Source organism: Lactuca virosa, chromosome 1 (assembly GCF_052849685.1).
Source record: "Lactuca virosa cultivar CGN04683 chromosome 1, Lactuca_virosa_CGN04683_v6, whole genome shotgun sequence".
Taxonomy (NCBI): Eukaryota; Viridiplantae; Streptophyta; class Magnoliopsida; order Asterales; family Asteraceae; genus Lactuca; species Lactuca virosa.
The window spans coordinates 262360484-262376073 of NC_136426.1; the positions used below are offsets into that span (position 1 = coordinate 262360484).

General features: G+C 48.2%; 45 non-coding genes across 45 annotated transcripts; all 45 read left to right on the top strand.

The window, feature by feature from the left end:
- Window positions 1-159: 159 nt before the first annotated feature.
- LOC145140589 (5S ribosomal RNA) lies at window positions 160-278 on the top strand. The gene has a single exon (XR_013722209.1). It is a non-coding gene; the product is annotated as a 5S ribosomal RNA (ribosomal RNA).
- Window positions 279-496: 218 nt separating this feature from the next.
- Window positions 497-615, top strand: LOC145147579 (5S ribosomal RNA). The gene has a single exon (XR_013728478.1). It is a non-coding gene; the product is annotated as a 5S ribosomal RNA (ribosomal RNA).
- A 229-nt stretch (window positions 616-844) lies between these two features.
- LOC145140282 (5S ribosomal RNA) lies at window positions 845-963 on the top strand. Its single transcript, XR_013722128.1, has one exon. It is a non-coding gene; the product is annotated as a 5S ribosomal RNA (ribosomal RNA).
- Window positions 964-1182: 219 nt separating this feature from the next.
- On the top strand, window positions 1183-1301 carry LOC145155910 (5S ribosomal RNA). Its single transcript, XR_013736338.1, has one exon. It is a non-coding gene; the product is annotated as a 5S ribosomal RNA (ribosomal RNA).
- Window positions 1302-1530: 229 nt separating this feature from the next.
- LOC145141083 (5S ribosomal RNA) lies at window positions 1531-1649 on the top strand. The gene has a single exon (XR_013722434.1). It is a non-coding gene; the product is annotated as a 5S ribosomal RNA (ribosomal RNA).
- A 219-nt stretch (window positions 1650-1868) lies between these two features.
- On the top strand, window positions 1869-1987 carry LOC145149105 (5S ribosomal RNA). The gene has a single exon (XR_013729965.1). It is a non-coding gene; the product is annotated as a 5S ribosomal RNA (ribosomal RNA).
- Window positions 1988-2220: 233 nt separating this feature from the next.
- Window positions 2221-2339, top strand: LOC145140288 (5S ribosomal RNA). Its single transcript, XR_013722129.1, has one exon. It is a non-coding gene; the product is annotated as a 5S ribosomal RNA (ribosomal RNA).
- A 230-nt stretch (window positions 2340-2569) lies between these two features.
- Window positions 2570-2688, top strand: LOC145154463 (5S ribosomal RNA). Its single transcript, XR_013734935.1, has one exon. It is a non-coding gene; the product is annotated as a 5S ribosomal RNA (ribosomal RNA).
- A 223-nt stretch (window positions 2689-2911) lies between these two features.
- On the top strand, window positions 2912-3030 carry LOC145140634 (5S ribosomal RNA). The gene has a single exon (XR_013722223.1). It is a non-coding gene; the product is annotated as a 5S ribosomal RNA (ribosomal RNA).
- Window positions 3031-3248: 218 nt separating this feature from the next.
- On the top strand, window positions 3249-3367 carry LOC145145237 (5S ribosomal RNA). The gene has a single exon (XR_013726221.1). It is a non-coding gene; the product is annotated as a 5S ribosomal RNA (ribosomal RNA).
- A 226-nt stretch (window positions 3368-3593) lies between these two features.
- LOC145140678 (5S ribosomal RNA) lies at window positions 3594-3712 on the top strand. Its single transcript, XR_013722236.1, has one exon. It is a non-coding gene; the product is annotated as a 5S ribosomal RNA (ribosomal RNA).
- Window positions 3713-3939: 227 nt separating this feature from the next.
- On the top strand, window positions 3940-4058 carry LOC145153876 (5S ribosomal RNA). The gene has a single exon (XR_013734368.1). It is a non-coding gene; the product is annotated as a 5S ribosomal RNA (ribosomal RNA).
- Window positions 4059-4287: 229 nt separating this feature from the next.
- Window positions 4288-4406, top strand: LOC145140729 (5S ribosomal RNA). The gene has a single exon (XR_013722254.1). It is a non-coding gene; the product is annotated as a 5S ribosomal RNA (ribosomal RNA).
- Window positions 4407-4624: 218 nt separating this feature from the next.
- Window positions 4625-4743, top strand: LOC145149164 (5S ribosomal RNA). The gene has a single exon (XR_013730020.1). It is a non-coding gene; the product is annotated as a 5S ribosomal RNA (ribosomal RNA).
- Window positions 4744-4972: 229 nt separating this feature from the next.
- On the top strand, window positions 4973-5091 carry LOC145140805 (5S ribosomal RNA). Its single transcript, XR_013722294.1, has one exon. It is a non-coding gene; the product is annotated as a 5S ribosomal RNA (ribosomal RNA).
- A 226-nt stretch (window positions 5092-5317) lies between these two features.
- Window positions 5318-5436, top strand: LOC145153877 (5S ribosomal RNA). Its single transcript, XR_013734369.1, has one exon. It is a non-coding gene; the product is annotated as a 5S ribosomal RNA (ribosomal RNA).
- A 229-nt stretch (window positions 5437-5665) lies between these two features.
- LOC145144830 (5S ribosomal RNA) lies at window positions 5666-5785 on the top strand. Its single transcript, XR_013725833.1, has one exon. It is a non-coding gene; the product is annotated as a 5S ribosomal RNA (ribosomal RNA).
- A 218-nt stretch (window positions 5786-6003) lies between these two features.
- Window positions 6004-6122, top strand: LOC145149796 (5S ribosomal RNA). Its single transcript, XR_013730642.1, has one exon. It is a non-coding gene; the product is annotated as a 5S ribosomal RNA (ribosomal RNA).
- A 225-nt stretch (window positions 6123-6347) lies between these two features.
- LOC145140874 (5S ribosomal RNA) lies at window positions 6348-6466 on the top strand. The gene has a single exon (XR_013722325.1). It is a non-coding gene; the product is annotated as a 5S ribosomal RNA (ribosomal RNA).
- A 227-nt stretch (window positions 6467-6693) lies between these two features.
- On the top strand, window positions 6694-6812 carry LOC145152890 (5S ribosomal RNA). The gene has a single exon (XR_013733412.1). It is a non-coding gene; the product is annotated as a 5S ribosomal RNA (ribosomal RNA).
- A 230-nt stretch (window positions 6813-7042) lies between these two features.
- LOC145136770 (5S ribosomal RNA) lies at window positions 7043-7161 on the top strand. The gene has a single exon (XR_013720705.1). It is a non-coding gene; the product is annotated as a 5S ribosomal RNA (ribosomal RNA).
- A 229-nt stretch (window positions 7162-7390) lies between these two features.
- On the top strand, window positions 7391-7509 carry LOC145140947 (5S ribosomal RNA). Its single transcript, XR_013722369.1, has one exon. It is a non-coding gene; the product is annotated as a 5S ribosomal RNA (ribosomal RNA).
- A 229-nt stretch (window positions 7510-7738) lies between these two features.
- LOC145154564 (5S ribosomal RNA) lies at window positions 7739-7857 on the top strand. Its single transcript, XR_013735035.1, has one exon. It is a non-coding gene; the product is annotated as a 5S ribosomal RNA (ribosomal RNA).
- Window positions 7858-8076: 219 nt separating this feature from the next.
- Window positions 8077-8195, top strand: LOC145155911 (5S ribosomal RNA). Its single transcript, XR_013736339.1, has one exon. It is a non-coding gene; the product is annotated as a 5S ribosomal RNA (ribosomal RNA).
- Window positions 8196-8424: 229 nt separating this feature from the next.
- LOC145141026 (5S ribosomal RNA) lies at window positions 8425-8543 on the top strand. Its single transcript, XR_013722405.1, has one exon. It is a non-coding gene; the product is annotated as a 5S ribosomal RNA (ribosomal RNA).
- A 226-nt stretch (window positions 8544-8769) lies between these two features.
- LOC145153894 (5S ribosomal RNA) lies at window positions 8770-8888 on the top strand. Its single transcript, XR_013734386.1, has one exon. It is a non-coding gene; the product is annotated as a 5S ribosomal RNA (ribosomal RNA).
- Window positions 8889-9107: 219 nt separating this feature from the next.
- LOC145141105 (5S ribosomal RNA) lies at window positions 9108-9226 on the top strand. The gene has a single exon (XR_013722450.1). It is a non-coding gene; the product is annotated as a 5S ribosomal RNA (ribosomal RNA).
- Window positions 9227-9444: 218 nt separating this feature from the next.
- On the top strand, window positions 9445-9563 carry LOC145152891 (5S ribosomal RNA). Its single transcript, XR_013733413.1, has one exon. It is a non-coding gene; the product is annotated as a 5S ribosomal RNA (ribosomal RNA).
- Window positions 9564-9791: 228 nt separating this feature from the next.
- Window positions 9792-9910, top strand: LOC145139399 (5S ribosomal RNA). The gene has a single exon (XR_013721901.1). It is a non-coding gene; the product is annotated as a 5S ribosomal RNA (ribosomal RNA).
- Window positions 9911-10126: 216 nt separating this feature from the next.
- Window positions 10127-10245, top strand: LOC145141180 (5S ribosomal RNA). Its single transcript, XR_013722484.1, has one exon. It is a non-coding gene; the product is annotated as a 5S ribosomal RNA (ribosomal RNA).
- Window positions 10246-10464: 219 nt separating this feature from the next.
- LOC145145414 (5S ribosomal RNA) lies at window positions 10465-10583 on the top strand. The gene has a single exon (XR_013726388.1). It is a non-coding gene; the product is annotated as a 5S ribosomal RNA (ribosomal RNA).
- Window positions 10584-10809: 226 nt separating this feature from the next.
- On the top strand, window positions 10810-10928 carry LOC145144699 (5S ribosomal RNA). The gene has a single exon (XR_013725704.1). It is a non-coding gene; the product is annotated as a 5S ribosomal RNA (ribosomal RNA).
- Window positions 10929-11154: 226 nt separating this feature from the next.
- Window positions 11155-11273, top strand: LOC145155679 (5S ribosomal RNA). The gene has a single exon (XR_013736108.1). It is a non-coding gene; the product is annotated as a 5S ribosomal RNA (ribosomal RNA).
- A 228-nt stretch (window positions 11274-11501) lies between these two features.
- Window positions 11502-11620, top strand: LOC145139403 (5S ribosomal RNA). The gene has a single exon (XR_013721902.1). It is a non-coding gene; the product is annotated as a 5S ribosomal RNA (ribosomal RNA).
- Window positions 11621-11851: 231 nt separating this feature from the next.
- LOC145154096 (5S ribosomal RNA) lies at window positions 11852-11970 on the top strand. The gene has a single exon (XR_013734578.1). It is a non-coding gene; the product is annotated as a 5S ribosomal RNA (ribosomal RNA).
- Window positions 11971-12189: 219 nt separating this feature from the next.
- On the top strand, window positions 12190-12308 carry LOC145145415 (5S ribosomal RNA). The gene has a single exon (XR_013726389.1). It is a non-coding gene; the product is annotated as a 5S ribosomal RNA (ribosomal RNA).
- Window positions 12309-12534: 226 nt separating this feature from the next.
- Window positions 12535-12653, top strand: LOC145155680 (5S ribosomal RNA). Its single transcript, XR_013736109.1, has one exon. It is a non-coding gene; the product is annotated as a 5S ribosomal RNA (ribosomal RNA).
- Window positions 12654-12882: 229 nt separating this feature from the next.
- On the top strand, window positions 12883-13001 carry LOC145139407 (5S ribosomal RNA). The gene has a single exon (XR_013721903.1). It is a non-coding gene; the product is annotated as a 5S ribosomal RNA (ribosomal RNA).
- Window positions 13002-13226: 225 nt separating this feature from the next.
- LOC145141251 (5S ribosomal RNA) lies at window positions 13227-13345 on the top strand. Its single transcript, XR_013722533.1, has one exon. It is a non-coding gene; the product is annotated as a 5S ribosomal RNA (ribosomal RNA).
- Window positions 13346-13565: 220 nt separating this feature from the next.
- Window positions 13566-13684, top strand: LOC145145416 (5S ribosomal RNA). The gene has a single exon (XR_013726390.1). It is a non-coding gene; the product is annotated as a 5S ribosomal RNA (ribosomal RNA).
- Window positions 13685-13912: 228 nt separating this feature from the next.
- Window positions 13913-14031, top strand: LOC145136195 (5S ribosomal RNA). Its single transcript, XR_013720293.1, has one exon. It is a non-coding gene; the product is annotated as a 5S ribosomal RNA (ribosomal RNA).
- A 226-nt stretch (window positions 14032-14257) lies between these two features.
- On the top strand, window positions 14258-14376 carry LOC145135603 (5S ribosomal RNA). Its single transcript, XR_013719907.1, has one exon. It is a non-coding gene; the product is annotated as a 5S ribosomal RNA (ribosomal RNA).
- A 229-nt stretch (window positions 14377-14605) lies between these two features.
- On the top strand, window positions 14606-14724 carry LOC145139412 (5S ribosomal RNA). The gene has a single exon (XR_013721904.1). It is a non-coding gene; the product is annotated as a 5S ribosomal RNA (ribosomal RNA).
- A 230-nt stretch (window positions 14725-14954) lies between these two features.
- On the top strand, window positions 14955-15073 carry LOC145154097 (5S ribosomal RNA). Its single transcript, XR_013734579.1, has one exon. It is a non-coding gene; the product is annotated as a 5S ribosomal RNA (ribosomal RNA).
- Window positions 15074-15292: 219 nt separating this feature from the next.
- On the top strand, window positions 15293-15411 carry LOC145145417 (5S ribosomal RNA). The gene has a single exon (XR_013726391.1). It is a non-coding gene; the product is annotated as a 5S ribosomal RNA (ribosomal RNA).
- Window positions 15412-15590: the final 179 nt, after the last annotated feature.

Sequence of the window (15590 nt, forward strand, 5' to 3'; positions counted from 1 at the left end):
GCTATTTCTATGCTCGGGTGGCCTCCGCTTCATGGTTGATGGTTTTCGTATTTTTGGAACGGAGCCGATCGGTCACGTGGGTCCCACGCCTCGCGTACGAAAACAAAGGAGGTTCTGCGTCTTTTAAGACATAAAAGCAATAAGCATGGATAGTATTTCGGGTGCGATCATACCAGCACTAATGCACCGGATCCCATCAGAACTCCGCAGTTAAGCGTGCTTGGGCGAGAGTAGTACTAGGATGGGTGACCCCCTGGGAAGTCCTCGTGTTGCACCCCGCTTTTTCGTTGTCCGTTTGCGTTTTTTTAGATTTTACGTGCGGTTTTTTTTCTTTCTTGCTATTTCTATGCTCGGGTGGCCTCCGCTTCATGGTTGATGGTTTTCGTATTTTTGGAACGGAGCCGATCGGTCACGTGGGTCCCACGCTTCGCGTACGAAAACAAAGGAGGTTCTGCGTCTTTTAAGACATAAAGGCAATAAGCATGGATAGTATTTCGGGTGCTATCATACCAGCACTAATGCACCGGATCCCATCAGAACTCCGCAGTTAAGCGTGCTTGGGCGAGAGTAGTACTAGGATGTGTGACCCCCTGGGAAGTCCTCGTGTTGCACCCCCCCCCCCTTTTTCGTTGCCCGTTTGCGTTTTTTTAGATTTTACGTGCGGTTTTTTTTTGTTTTCTTTCTTGCTATTTCTATGCTCGGGTGGCCACCGCTTCATGGTTGATGGTTTTCGTATTTTTGGAACGGAGCCGATCGGTCACGTGCGTCCCACGCCTCGCGTACGAAAACAAAGGAGGTTCTGCGTCTTTTAAGACATAAAAGCAATAAGCATGGATAGTATTTCGGGTGCGATCATACCAGCACTAATGCACCGGATCCCATCAGAACTCCGCAATTAAGCGTGCTTGGGCGAGAGTAGTACTAGGATGGGTGACCCCCTGGGAAGTCCTCGTGTTGCACCCCCCTTTTTCGTTGTCCGTTTGCGTTTTTTTAGATTTTACGTGCGGTTTTTTTTTCTTTCTTGCTATTTCTATGTTCGGGTGGCCTCCGCTTCATGGTTGATGGTTTTCGTATTTTTGGAACGGAGCCGATCGGTCACGTGGGTCCCACGCCTCGCGTACGAAAACAAAGGAGGTTCTGCGTCTTTTAAGACATAAAAGCAATAAGCATGGATAGTATTTTGGGTGCTATCATACCAGCACTAATGCACCGGATCCCATCAGAACTCCGCAGTTAAGCGTGCTTGGGCGAGAGTAGTACTAGGATGGGTGACCCCCTGGGAAGTCCTCGTGTTGCACCCCCCCCCCCCTTTTTCGTTGCCCGTTTGCGTTTTTTTAGATTTTACGTGCGGTTTTTTTTGTTTTCTTTCTTGCTATTTCTATGCTCGGGTGGCCACCGCTTCATGGTTGATGGTTTTCGTATTTTTGGAACGGCGCCGATCGGTCACGTGGGTCCCACGCCTCGCGTACGAAAACAAAGGAGGTTCTGCGTCTTTTAAGAGATAAAAGCAATAAGCATGGATAGTATTTCGGGTGCGATCATACCAGCACTAATGCACCGGATCCCATCAGAACTCCGCAGTTAAGCGTCCTTGGGCGAGAGTAGTACTAGGATGGGTGACCCCCTGGGAAGTCCTCGTGTTGCACCCCGCTTTTTCGTTGTCCGTTTGCGTTTTTTTAGATTTTACGTGCGGTTTTTTTTTCTTTCTTGCTATTTCTATGCTCGGGTGGCCTCCGCTTCATGGTTGATGGTTTTCGTATTTTTGGAACGGAGCCGATCGGTCACGTGGGTCCCACGCTTCGCGTACGAAAACAAAGGAGGTTCTGCGTCTTTTAAGACATAAAGGCAATAAGCATGGATAGTATTTCGGGTGCTATCATACCAGCACTAATGCACCGGATCCCATCAGAACTCCGCAGTTAAGCGTGCTTGGGCGAGAGTAGTACTAGGACGTGTGACCCCCTGGGAAGTCCTCGTGTTGCACCCCCCCCCCCCCCCTTTTTCGTTGCCCGTTTGCGTTTTTTTAGATTTTACGTGCGGTTTTTTTTTGTTTTCTTTCTTGCTATTTCTATGCTCGGGTGGCCACCGCTTCATGGTTGATGGTTTTCGTATTTTTGGAACGGAGCCGATCGGTCACGTGCGTCCCACGCCTCGCGTACGAAAACAAAGGAGGTTCTGCGTCTTTTAAGACATAAAAGCAATAAGCATGGATAGTATTTCGGGTGCGATCATACCAGCACTAATGCACCGGATCCCATCAGAACTCCGCAATTAAGCGTGCTTGGGCGAGAGTAGTACTAGGATGGGTGACCCCCTGGGAAGTCCTCGTGTTGCACCCCCCCCCCCTTTTTCGTTGCCCGTTTGCGTTTTTTTAGATTTTACGTGCGGTTTTTTTTGTTTTTTTTTTCTTGCTATTTCTATGCTCGGGTGGCCTCCGTTTCATGGTTCATGGTCTTCGTATTTTTGGAACGGAGCCGATCGGTCACGTGGGTCCCACGCCTCGCGTACGAAAACAAAGGAGGTTCTGTGTCTTTTAAGACATACAAGCAATAAGCATGGACAGTATTTCGGGTGCGATCATACCAGCACTATTGCACCGGATCCCATCAGAACTCCGCAGTTAAGCGTGCTTGGGCGAGAGTAGTACTAGGATGGGTGACCCCATGGGAAGTCCTCGTGTTGCACCCCCCCTTTTTCGTTGTCCGTTTGCGTTTTTTTAGATTTTGCATGCGGTTTTTTTTTTTTCTTTCTTGCTATTTCTATGCTCGGGTAGCCTCCGCTTCATGGTTGATGGTCTTCGTATTTTTGGAACGGAGCTGATCGGTCACGTAGGTCCCACGCCTCGCGTACGAAAACAAAGGAGGTTCTGCGTCTTTTAAGACATACAAGCAATAAGCATGGATAGTATTTCGGGTGCGATCATACCAGCACTAATGCACCGGATCCCATCAGAACTCCGCAGTTAAGCGTGCTTGGGCGAGAGTAGTACTAGGATGGGTGACCCCCTGGGAAGTCCTCGTGTTGCACCCCCTTTTTCGTTGTCCGTTTGCGTTTTTTTAGATTTTACGTGCGGTTTTTTTTTCTTTCTTGCTATTTCTATGCTCGGGTGGCCTCCGCTTCATGGTTGATGGTTTTCGTATTTTTGGAACGGAGCCGATCGGTCACGTGGATCCCACGCCTCGCGTACGAAAACAAAGGAGGTTCTGCGTCTTTTAAGACATAAAAGCAATAAGCATGGATAGTATTTTGGGTGCTATCATACCAGCACTAATGCACCGGATCACATCAGAACTCCGCAGTTAAGCGTGCTTGGGCGAGAGTAGTACTAGGATGGGTGACCCCCTGGGAAGTCCTCGTGTTGCACCCCCCCCTTTTTCGTTGCCCGTTTGCGTTTTTTTAGATTTTACGTGCGGTTTTTTTTTGTTTTCTTTCTTGCTATTTCTATGCTCGGGTGGCCACCGCTTCATGGTTGATGGTTTTCGTATTTTTGGAACGGCGCCGATCGGTCACGTGGGTCCCACGCCACGCGTACGAAAACAAAGGAGGTTCTGCGTCTTTTAAGAGATAAAAGCAATAAGCATGGATAGTATTTCGGGTGCGATCATACCAGCACTAATGCACCGGATCCCATCAGAACTCCGCAGTTAAGCGTGCTTGGGCGAGAGTAGTACTAGGATGGGTGACCCCCTGGGAAGTCCTCGTGTTGCACCCCCCCCTTTTTCGTTGTCCGTTTGCGTTTTTTTAGATTTTACGTGCGGTTTTTTTTGTTTTTTTTTTCTTGCTATTTCTATGCTCGGGTGGCCTCCGTTTCATGGTTCATGGTCTTCGTATTTTTGGAACGGAGCCGATCGGTCACGTGGGTCCCACGCCTCGCGTACGAAAACAAAGGAGGTTCTGTGTCTTTTAAGACATACAAGCAATAAGCATGGATAGTATTTCGGGTGCGATCATACCAGCACTAATGCACCGGATCCCATCAGAACTCCGCAGTTAAGCGTGCTTGGGCGAGAGTAGTACTAGGATGGGTGACCCCATGGGAAGTCCTCGTGTTGCACTCCCCCTTTTTCGTTGTCCGTTTGCGTTTTTTTAGATTTTACGTGCGGTTTTTTTTTGTTTTTTTTCTTTCTTGCTATTTCTATGCTCGGGTGGCCACCGCTTCATGGTTGATGGTTTTCGTATTTTTGGAACGGAGCCGATCGGTCACGTGGGTCCCACGCCTCGCGTACGAAAACAAAGGAGGTTCTGCGTCTTTTAAGACATAAAAGCAATAAGCATGGATAGTATTTCGGGTGCGATCATACCAGCACTAATGCACCGGATCCCATCAGAACTCCGCAGTTAAGCGTGCTTGGGCGAGAGTAGTACTAGGATGGGTGACCCCCTGGGAAGTCCTCGTGTTGCACCCCCTTTTTCGTTGTCCGTTTGCGTTTTTTTAGATTTTACGTGCGGTTTTTTTTTCTTTCTTGCTATTTCTATGCTCGGGTGGCCTCGGCTTCATGGTTGATGGTTTTCGTATTTTTGGAACGGAGCCGATCGGTCACGTGGGTCCCACGCCTCGCGTACGAAAACAAAGGAGGTTCTGCGTCTTTTAAGACATAAAAGCAATAAGCATGGATAGTATTTTGGGTGCTATCATACTAGCACTAATGCACCGGATCCCATCAGAACTCCGCAGTTAAGCGTGCTTGGGCGACAGTAGTACTAGGATGGGTGACCCCCTGGGAAGTCCTCGTGTTGCACCCCCCCCCCCTTTTTCGTTGCCCGTTTGCGTTTTTTTAGATTTTACGTGCGGTTTTTTTTTGTTTTCTTTCTTGCTATTTCTATGCTCGGGTGGCCACCGCTTCATGGTTGATGGTTTTCGTATTTTTGGAACGGCGCCGATCGGTCACGTGGGTCCCACGCCTCGCGTACGAAAACAAAGGAGGTTCTGCGTCTTTTAAGAGATAAAAGCAATAAGCATGGATAGTATTTCGGGTGCGATCATACCAGCACTAATGCACCGGATCCCATCAGAACTCCGCAGTTAAGCGTGCTTGGGCGAGAGTAGTACTAGGATGGGTGACCCCCTGGGAAGTCCTCGTGTTGCACCCCCCCCTTTTTCGTTGTCCGTTTGCGTTTTTTTAGATTTTACGTGCGGTTTTTTTTGTTTTTTTTTCTTGCTATTTCTATGCTCGGGTGGCCTCCGTTTCATGGTTCATGGTCTTCGTATTTTTGGAACGGAGCCGATCGGTCACGTGGGTCCCACGCCTCGCGTACGAAAACAAAGGAGGTTCTGTGTCTTTTAAGACATACAAGCAATAAGCATGGACAGTATTTCGGGTGCGATCATACCAGCACTAATGCACCGGATCCCATCAGAACTCCGCAGTTAAGCGTGCTTGGGCGAGAGTAGTACTAGGATGGGTGACCCCATGGGAAGTCCTCGTGTTGCACTCCCCCTTTTTCGTTGTCCGTTTGCATTTTTTTAGATTTTACGTGCGGTTTTTTTTTGTTTTTTTTCTTTCTTGCTATTTCTATGCTCGGGTGGCCACCGCTTCATGGTTGATGGTTTTCGTATTTTTGGAACGGAGCCGATCGGTCACGTGGGTCCCACGCCTCGCGTACGAAAACAAAGGAGGTTCTGCGTCTTTTAAGACATAAAAGCAATAAGCATGGATAGTATTTCGGGTGCGATCATACCAGCACTAATGCACCGGATCCCATCAGAACTCCGCAGTTAAGCGTGCTTGGGCGAGAGTAGTACTAGGATGGGTGACCCCCATGGGAAGTCCTCGTGTTGCACCCCCTTTTTCGTTGTCCGTTTGCGTTTTTTTAGATTTTACGTGCGGTTTTTTTTTCTTTCTTGCTATTTCTATGCTCGGGTGGCCTCCGCTTCATGGTTGATGGTTTTCGTATTTTTGGAACGGAGCCGATCGGTCACGTGGGTCCCACGCCTCGCGTACGAAAACAAAGGAGGTTCTGCGTATTTTAAGACATAAAAGCAATAAGCATGGATAGTATTTCGGGTGCTATCATACCAGCACTAATGCACCGGATCCCATCAGAACTCCGCAGTTAAGCGTGCTTGGGCGAGAGTAGTAGTAGGATGGGTGACCCCCTGCGATGTCCTCGTGTTGCACCCCCCCTTTTTCGTTGCCCGTTTGCGTTTTTTTAGATTTTACGTGCGGTTTTTTTTTGTTTACTTTCTTGCTATTTTTATGCTCGGGTGGCCACCGCTTCATGGTTGATGGTTTTCGTATTTTTGGAACGGCGCCGATCGGTCACGTGGGTCCCACGCCTCGCGTACGAAAACAAAGGAGGTTCTGCGTCTTTTAAGAGATAAAAGCAATAAGCATGGATAGTATTTCGGGTGCGATCATACCAGCACTAATGCACCGGATCCCATCAGAACTCCGCAGTTAAGCGTGCTTGGGCGAGAGTAGTACTAGGATGGGTGACCCCCTGGGAAGTCCTCGTGTTGCACCCCCCCTTTTTCGTTGTCCGTTTGCGTTTTTTTAGATTTTACGTGCGGTTTTTTTTTGTTTTTTTTTTCTTGCTATTTCTATGCTCGGGTGGCCTCCGTTTCATGGTTCATGGTCTTCGTATTTTTGGAACGGAGCCGATCGGTCACGTGGGTCCCACGCCTCGCGTACGAAAACAAAGGAGGTTCTGTGTCTTTTAATACATACAAGCAATAAGCATGGACAGTATTTCGGGTGCGATCATACCAGCACTAATGCACCGGATCCCATCAGAACTCCGCAGTTAAGCGTGCTTGGGCGAGAGTAGTACTAGGATGGGTGACCCCATGGGAAGTCCTCGTGTTGCACCCCCCCTTTTTCGTTGTCCGTTTGCGTTTTTTTAGATTTTACGTGCGGTTTTTTTTTGTTTTTTTTTCTTTCTTGCTATTTCTATGCTAGGGTGGCCTCCGCTTCATGGTTGATGGTCTTCGTATTTTTGGAACGGAGCCGATCGGTCACGTGGGTCCCACGCTTCGCGTACGAAAACAAAGGAGGTTCTGCGTCTTTTAAGACATACAAGCAATAAGCATGGATAGTATTTCAGGTGCGATCATACCAGCACTAATGCACCGGATCCCATTAGAACTCCGCAGTTAAGCGTGCTTGGGCGAGAGTAGTACTAGGATGGGTGACCCCCTGGGAAGTCCTCGTGTTGCACCCCCCTTTTTCGTTGTCCGTTTGCGTTTTTTTAGATTTTACGTGCGGTTTTTTTTTGTTTTTTTTCCTTTCTTGCTATTTCTATGCTCGGGTGGCCTTTGTTTCATGGTTCATGGTCTTCGTATTTTTGGAACGGAGCCGATCGGTCACGTGGGTCCCACGCCTCGCGTACGAAAACAAAGGAGGTTCTGCGTCTTTTAAGACATACAAGCAATAAACATGGATAGTATTTCGGGTGCGATCATACCAGCACTAATGCACCGGATCCCATCAGAACTCCGCAGTTAAGCGTGCTTGGGCGAGAGTAGTACTAGGATGGGTGACCCCCTGGGAAGTCCTCGTGTTGCACCCCCCTTTTTCGTTGTCCGTTTGCGTTTTTTTAGATTTTACGTGCGGTTTTTTTTTGTTTTTTTTTCTTTCTTGCTATTTCTATGCTCGGGTGGCCTCCGCTTCATGGTTGATGGTTTTCGTATTTTTGGAACGGAGCCGATCGGTCACGTGGGTTCCACGCCTTGCGTACGAAAACAAAGGAGGTTCTGCGTCTTTTAAGACATAAAAGCAATAAGCATGGATAGTATTTCGGGTGCGATCATACCAGCACTAATGCACTGGATCCCATCAGAACTCCGCAGTTAAGCGTGCTTGGGCGAGAGTAGTACTAGGATGGGTGACCCCCTGGGAAGTCCTCGTGTTGCACCCCCCTTTTTCGTTGTCCGTTTGCGTTTTTTTAGATTTTACGTGCGGTTTTTTTTTCTTTCTTGCTATTTCTATGCTCGGGTGGCCTCCGCTTCATGGTTGATGGTTTTCGTATTTTTGGAACGGAGCCGATCGGTCACGTGGGTCCCACGCCTCGCGTACGAAAACAAAGGAGGTTCTGCGTCTTTTAAGACATAAAAGCAATAAGCATGGATAGTATTTCGGGTGCTATCATACCAGCACTAATGCACCGGATCCCATCAGAACTCCGCAGTTAAGCGTGCTTGGGCGAGAGTAGTACTAGGATGGGTGACCCCCTGGGAAGTCCTCGTGTTGCACCCCCCCCCCCTTTTTCGTTGCCCGTTTGCGTTTTTTTAGATTTTACGTGCGGTTTTTTTTTGTTTTCTTTCTTGCTATTTCTATGCTCGGTTGGCCACCGCTTCATGGTTGATGGTTTTCGTATTTTTGGAACGGAGCCGATCGGTCACGTGGGTCCCACGCCTCGCGTACGAAAACAAAGGAGGTTCTGCGTCTTTTAAGACATAAAAGCAATAAGCATGGATAGTATTTCGGGTGCGATCATACCAGCACTAATGCACCGGATCCCATCAGAACTCCGCAGTTAAGCGTGCTTGGGCGAGAGTAGTACTAGGATGGGTGACCCCCTGGGAAGTCCTCGTGTTGCACCCCCCCTTTTTCGTTGTCCGTTTGCGTTTTTTTAGATTTTACGTGCGGTTTTTTTTGTTTTTTTTTTCTTGCTATTTCTATGCTCGGGTGGCCTCCGTTTCATGGTTCATGGTCTTCGTATTTTTGGAACGGAGCCGATCGGTCACGTGGGTCCCACGCCTCGCGTACGAAAACAAAGGAGGTTCTGTGTCTTTTAAGACATACAAGCAATAAGCATGGACAGTATTTCGGGTGCGATCATACCAGCACTAATGCACCGGATCCCATCAGAACTCCGCAGTTAAGCGTGCTTGGGCGAGAGTAGTACCAGGATGGGTGACCCCATGGGAAGTCCTCGTGTTGCACCCCCCTTTTTCGTTGTCCGTTTGCGTTTTTTTAGATTTTGCGTGCGGTTTTTTTTTCTTTCTTGCTATTTCTATGCTCGGGTAGCCTCCGCTTCATGGTTGATGGTTTTCGTATTTTTGGAACGGAGCCGATCGGTCACGTGGGTTCCACGCCTCGCGTACGAAAACAAAGGAGGTTCTACGTCTTTTAAGACATAAAAGCAATAAGCATGGATAGTATTTCGGGTGCGATCATACCAGCACTAATGCACCGGATCCCATCAGAACTCCGCAGTTAAGCGTGCTTGGGCGAGAGTAGTACTAGGATGGGTGACCCCCTGGGAAGTCCTCGTGTTGCACCCCCCTTTTTCGTTGTCCGTTTGCGTTTTTTTAGATTTTACGTGCGGTTTTTTTTCTTTCTTGCTATTTCTATGCTCGGGTGGCCTCCGCTTCATGGTTGATGGTTTTCGTATTTTTGGAACGGAGCCGATCGGTCACGTGGGTCCCACGCCTCGCGTACGAAAACAAAGGAGGTTCTGCGTCTTTTAAGACATACAAGCAATAAGCATGGATAGTATTTCGGGTGCGATCATACCAGCACTAATGCACCGGATCCCATCAGAACTCCGCAGTTAAGCGTGCTTGGGCGAGAGTAGTACTAGGATGGGTGACCCCATGGGAAGTCCTCGTGTTGCACCCCCCTTTTTCGTTGTCCGTTTGCGTTTTTTTAGATTTTACGTGCGGTTTTTTTTGTTTTTTTTTCTTTCTTGCTATTTCTATGCTCCGGTGGCCTCCGCTTCATGGTTGATGGTCTTCGTATTTTTGGAACGGAGCTGATCGGTAACGTGGGTCCCACGCCTCGCGTACGAAAACAAAGGAGTTTCTGCGTCTTTTAAGACATACAAGCAATAAGCATGGATAGTATTTTCGGTGCAATCATACCAGCACTAATGCACCGGATCCCATCAGAACTCCGCAGTTAAGCGTGCTTGGGCGAGAGTAGTACTAGGATGGGTGACCCCCTGGGAAGTCCTCGTGTTGCACCCCCCTTTTTCGTTGTCCGTTTGCGTTTTTTTAGATTTTACGTGCGATTTTTTTTTTCTTGCTATTTCTATGCTCGGGTGGCCTTCGTTTCATGGTTCATGGTCTTCGTATTTTTGGAACGGAGCCGATCGGTTACGTGGGTCCCACGCCTCGCATACGAAAACAAAGGAGGTTCTGCGTCTTTTAAGACATACAAGCAATAAGCATGGATAGTATTTCGGGTGCGATCATACCAGCACTAATGCACCGGATCCCATCAGAACTCCGCAGTTAAGCGTGCTTGGGCGAGAGTAGTACTAGGATGGGTGACCCCCTGGGAAGTCCTCGTGTTGCACCCCCCTTTTTCGTTGTCCGTTTGCGTTTTTTTAGATTTTACGTGCGGTTTTTTTTTCTTTCTTGCTATTTCTATGCTCGGGTGGCCTCCGCTTCATGGTTGATGGTTTTCGTATTTTTGGAACGGAGCCGATCGGTCACGTGGGTCCCACGCCTCGCGTACGAAAACAAAGGAGGTTCTGCGTCTTTTAAGACATAAAAGCAATAAGCATGGATAGTATTTCGGGTGCTATCATACCAGCACTAATGCACCGGATCCCATCAGAACTCCGCAGTTAAGCGTGCTTGGGCGAGAGTAGTACTAGGATGGGTGACCCCCTGGGAAGTCCTCGTGTTGTACCCCCCCTTTTTCGTTGCCCATTTGCGTTTTTTTAGATTTTACGTGCGGTTTTTTTTTTGTTTTCTTTCTTGCTATTTCTATGCTCGGGTGGCCACCGCTTCATGGTTGATGGTTTTCGTATTTTTGGAACGGAGTCGATCGGTCACGTGGGTCCCACGCCTCGCGTACGAAAACAAAGGAGGTTCTGCGTCTTTTAAGACATAAAAGCAATAAGCATGGATAGTATTTCGGGTGCGATCATACCAGCACTAATGCACCGGATCCCATCAGAACTCCGCAGTTAAGCGTGCTTGGGCGAGAGTAGTACTAGGATGGGTGACCAACTGGGAAGTCCTTGTGTTGCACCTCCCCCTTTTTCGTTGTCCGTTTGCGTTTTTTTAGATTTTACGTGCGGTTTTTTTTTGTTTTTTTTCTTGCTATTTCTATGCTCGGGTGGCCTCCGTTTCATGGTTCATGGTCTTCGTATTTTTGGAACGGAGCTGATCGGTCACGTGGGTCCCACGCCTCGCGTACGAAAACAAAGGAGGTTCTGTGTCTTTTAAGACATACAAGCAATAAGCATGGACAGTATTTCGGGTGCGATCATACCAGCACTAATGCACCGGATCCCATCAGAACTCCGCAGTGAAGCGTGCTTGGGCGGGAGTAGTACTAGGATGGGTGACCCCATGGGAAGTCCTCGTGTTGCACCCCCCTTTTTCGTTGTCCGTTTGCGTTTTTTTAGATTTTACGTGCGGTTTTTTTTGTTTTTTTTTCTTTCTTGCTATTTCTATGCTCCGGTGGCCTCCGCTTCATGGTTGATGGTCTTCGTATTTTTGGAACGGAGCTGATCGGTCACGTGGGTCCCACGCCTCGCGTACGAAAACAAAGGAGTTTCTGCGTCTTTTAAGACATACAAGCAATAAGCATGGATAGTATTTTCGGTGCAATCATACCAGCACTAATGCACCGGATCCCATCAGAACTCCGCAGTTAAGCGTGCTTGGGCGAGAGTAGTACTAGGATGGGTGACCCCCTGGGAAGTCCTCGTGTTGCACCCCCCTTTTTCGTTGTCCGTTTGCGTTTTTTTAGATTTTACGTGCGGTTTTTTTTTGTTTTTTTTTTTCTTTCTTGCTATTTCTATGCTCGGGTGGCCTCCGCTTCATGGTTGATGGTTTTCGTATTTTTGGAACGGAGCCGATCGGTCACGTGGGTCCCACGCCTCGCGTACGAAAACAAAGGAGGTTCTGCGTCTTTTAAGACATAAAAGCAATAAGCATGGATAGTATTTCGGGTGCGATCATACCAGCACTAATGCACCGGATCCCATCAGAACTCCGCAGTTAAGCGTGCTTGGGCGAGAGTAGTACTAGGTTGGGTGACCCCCTGGGAAGTCCTCGTGTTGCACCCCCCTTTTTCGTTGTCCGTTTGCGTTTTTTTAGATTTTACGTGCGGTTTTTTTTTCTTTCTTGCTATTTCTATGCTCGGGTGGCCTCCACTTCATGGTTGATGGTTTTCGTATTTTTGGAACGGAGCCGATCGGTCACGTGGGTCCCACGCCTCGCGTACGAAAACAAAGGAGGTTCTGCGTCTTTTAAGACATAAAAGCAATAAGCATGGATAGTATTTCGGGTGCTATCATACCAGCACTAATGCACCGGATCCCATCAGAACTCCGCAGTTAAGCGTGCTTGGGCGAGAGTAGTACTAGGATGGGTGACCCCCTGGGAAGTCCTCGTGTTGTACCCCCCCTTTTTCGTTGCCCATTTGCGTTTTTTTAGATTTTACGTGCGGTTTTTTTTTTGTTTTCTTTCTTGCTATTTCTATGCTCGGGTGGCCACCGCTTCATGGTTGATGGTTTTCGTATTTTTGGAACGGAGTCGATCGGTCACGTGGGTCCCACGCCTCGCGTACGAAAACAAAGGAGGTTCTGTGTCTTTTAAGACATACAAGCAATAAGCATGGACAGTATTTCGGGTGCGATCATACCAGCACTAATGCACCGGATCCCATCAGAACTCCGCAGTGAAGCGTGCTTGGGCGGGAGTAGTACTAGGATGGGTGACCCCATGGGAAGTCCTCGTGTTGCACCCCCCCTTTTTCGTTGTCCGTTTGCGTTTTTTTAGATTTTACGTGCGGTTTTTTTTGTTTTTTTTTCTTTCTTGCTATTTCTATGCTCCGGTGGCCTCCGCTTCATGGTTGATGGTCTTCGTATTTTTGGAACGGAGCTGATCGGTAACGTGGGTCCCACGCCTCGCGTACGAAAACAAAGGAGTTTCTGCGTCTTTTAAGACATACAAGCAATAAGCATGGATAGTATTTTCGGTGCAATCATACCAGCACTAATGCACCGGATCCCATCAGAACTCCGCAGTTAAGCGTGCTTGGGCGAGAGTAGTACTAGGATGGGTGACCCCCTGGGAAGTCCTCGTGTTGCACCCCCCTTTTTCGTTGTCCGTTTGCGTTTTTTTAGATTTTACGTGCGGTTTTTTTTTGTTTTTTTTTCTTGCTATTTCTATGCTCGGGTGGCCTTCGTTTCATGGTTCATGGTCTTTGTATTTTTGGAACGGAGCCGATCGGTTACGTGGGTCCCACGCCTCGCATACGAAAACAAAGGAGGTTCTGCGTCTTTTAAGACATACAAGCAATAAGCATGGATAGTATTTCGGGTGCGATCATACCAGCACTAATGCACCGGATCCCATCAGAACTCCGCAGTTAAGCGTGCTTGGGCGAGAGTAGTACTAGGATGGGTGACCCCCTGGGAAGTCCTCGTGTTGCACCCCCCTTTTTCGTTGTCCGTTTGCGTTTTTTTAGATTTTACGTGCGGTTTTTTTTTTCTTTCTTGCTATTTCTATGCTCGGGTGGCCTCCGCTTCATGGTTGATGGTTTTCGTATTTTTGGAACGGAGCCGATCGGTCACGTGGGTCCCACGCCTCGCGTACGAAAACAAAGGAGGTTCTGCGTCTTTTAAGACATAAAAGCAATAAGCATGGATAGTATTTCGGGTGCTATCATACCAGCACTAATGCACCGGATCCCATCAGAACTCCGCAGTTAAGCGTGCTTGGGCGAGAGTAGTACTAGGATGGGTGACCCCCTGGGAAGTCCTCGTGTTGTACCCCCCCTTTTTCGTTGCCCATTTGCGTTTTTTTAGATTTTACGTGCGGTTTTTTTTTTTTGTTTTCTTTCTTGCTATTTCTATGCTCGGGTGGCCACCGCTTCATGGTTGATGGTTTTCGTATTTTTGGAACGGAGTCGATCGGTCACGTGGGTCCCACGCCTCGCGTACGAAAACAAAGGAGGTTCTGCGTCTTTTAAGACATAAAAGCAATAAGCATGGATAGTATTTCGGGTGCGATCATACCAGCACTAATGCACCGGATCCCATCAGAACTCCGCAGTTAAGCGTGCTTGGGCGAGAGTAGTACTAGGATGGGTGACCCCCTGGGAAGTCCTTGTGTTGCACCTCCCCCTTTTTCGTTGTCCGTTTGCGTTTTTTTAGATTTTACGTGCGGTTTTTTTTTGTTTTTTTTCTTGCTATTTCTATGCTCGGGTGGCCTCCGTTTCATGGTTCATGGTCTTCGTATTTTTGGAACGGAGCTGATCGGTCACGTGGGTCCCACACCTCGCGTACGAAAACAAAGGAGGTTCTGTGTCTTTTAAGACATACAAGCAATAAGCATGGACAGTATTTCGGGTGCGATCATACCAGCACTAATGCACCGGATCCCATCAGAACTCCGCAGTGAAGCGTGCTTGGGCGGGAGTAGTACTAGGATGGGTGACCCCATGGGAAGCCCTCGTGTTGCACCCCCCCTTTTTCGTTGTCCGTTTGCGTTTTTTTAGATTTTACGTGCGGTTTTTTTTGTTTTTTTTTCTTTCTTGCTATTTCTATGCTCCGGTGGCCTCCGCTTCATGGTTGATGGTCTTCGTATTTTTGGAACGGAGCTGATCGGTCACGTGGGTCCCACGCCTCGCGTACGAAAACAAAGGAGTTTCTGCGTCTTTTAAGACATACAAGCAATAAGCATGGATAGTATTTTCGGTGCAATCATACCAGCACTAATGCACCGGATCCCATCAGAACTCCGCAGTTAAGCGTGCTTGGGCGAGAGTAGTACTAGGATGGGTGACCCCCTGGGAAGTCCTCGTGTTGCACCCCCCTTTTTCGTTGTCCGTTTGCGTTTTTTTAGATTTTACGTGCGGTTTTTTTTTGTTTTTTTTTTCTTTCTTGCTATTTCTATGCTCGGGTGGCCTCCGCTTCATGGTTGATGGTTTTCGTATTTTTGGAACGAAGCCGATCGGTCACGTGGGTCCCACGCCTCGCGTACGAAAACAAAGGAGGTTCTGCGTCTTTTAAGACATAAAAGCAATAAGCATGGATAGTATTTCGGGTGCGATCATACCAGCACTAATGCACCGGATCCCATCAGAACTCCGCAGTTAAGCGTGCTTGGGCGAGAGTAGTACTAGGTTGGGTGACCCCCTGGGAAGTCCTCGTGTTGCACCCCCCTTTTTCGTTGTCCGTTTGCGTTTTTTTAGATTTTACGTGCGGTTTTTTTTTCTTTCTTGCTATTTCTATGCTCGGGTGGCCTCCGCTTCATGGTTGATGGTTTTCGTATTTTTGGAACGGAGCCGATCGGTCACGTGGGTCCCACGCCTCGCGTACGAAAACAAAGGAGGTTCTGCGTCTTTTAAGACATAAAAGCAATAAGCATGGATAGTATTTCGGGTGCTATCATACCAGCACTAATGCACCGGATCCCATCAGAACTCCGCAGTTAAGCGTGCTTGGGCGAGAGTAGTACTAGGATGGGTGACCCCCTGGGAAGTCCTCGTGTTGTACCCCCCCTTTTTCGTTGCCCATTTGCGTTTTTTTAGATTTTACGTGCGGTTTTTTTTTTGTTTTCTTTCTTGCTATTTCTATGCTCGGGTGGCCACCGCTTCATGGTTGATGGTTTTCGTATTTTTGGAACGGAGTCGATCGGTCACGTGGGTCCCACGCCTCGCGTACGAAAACAAAGGAGG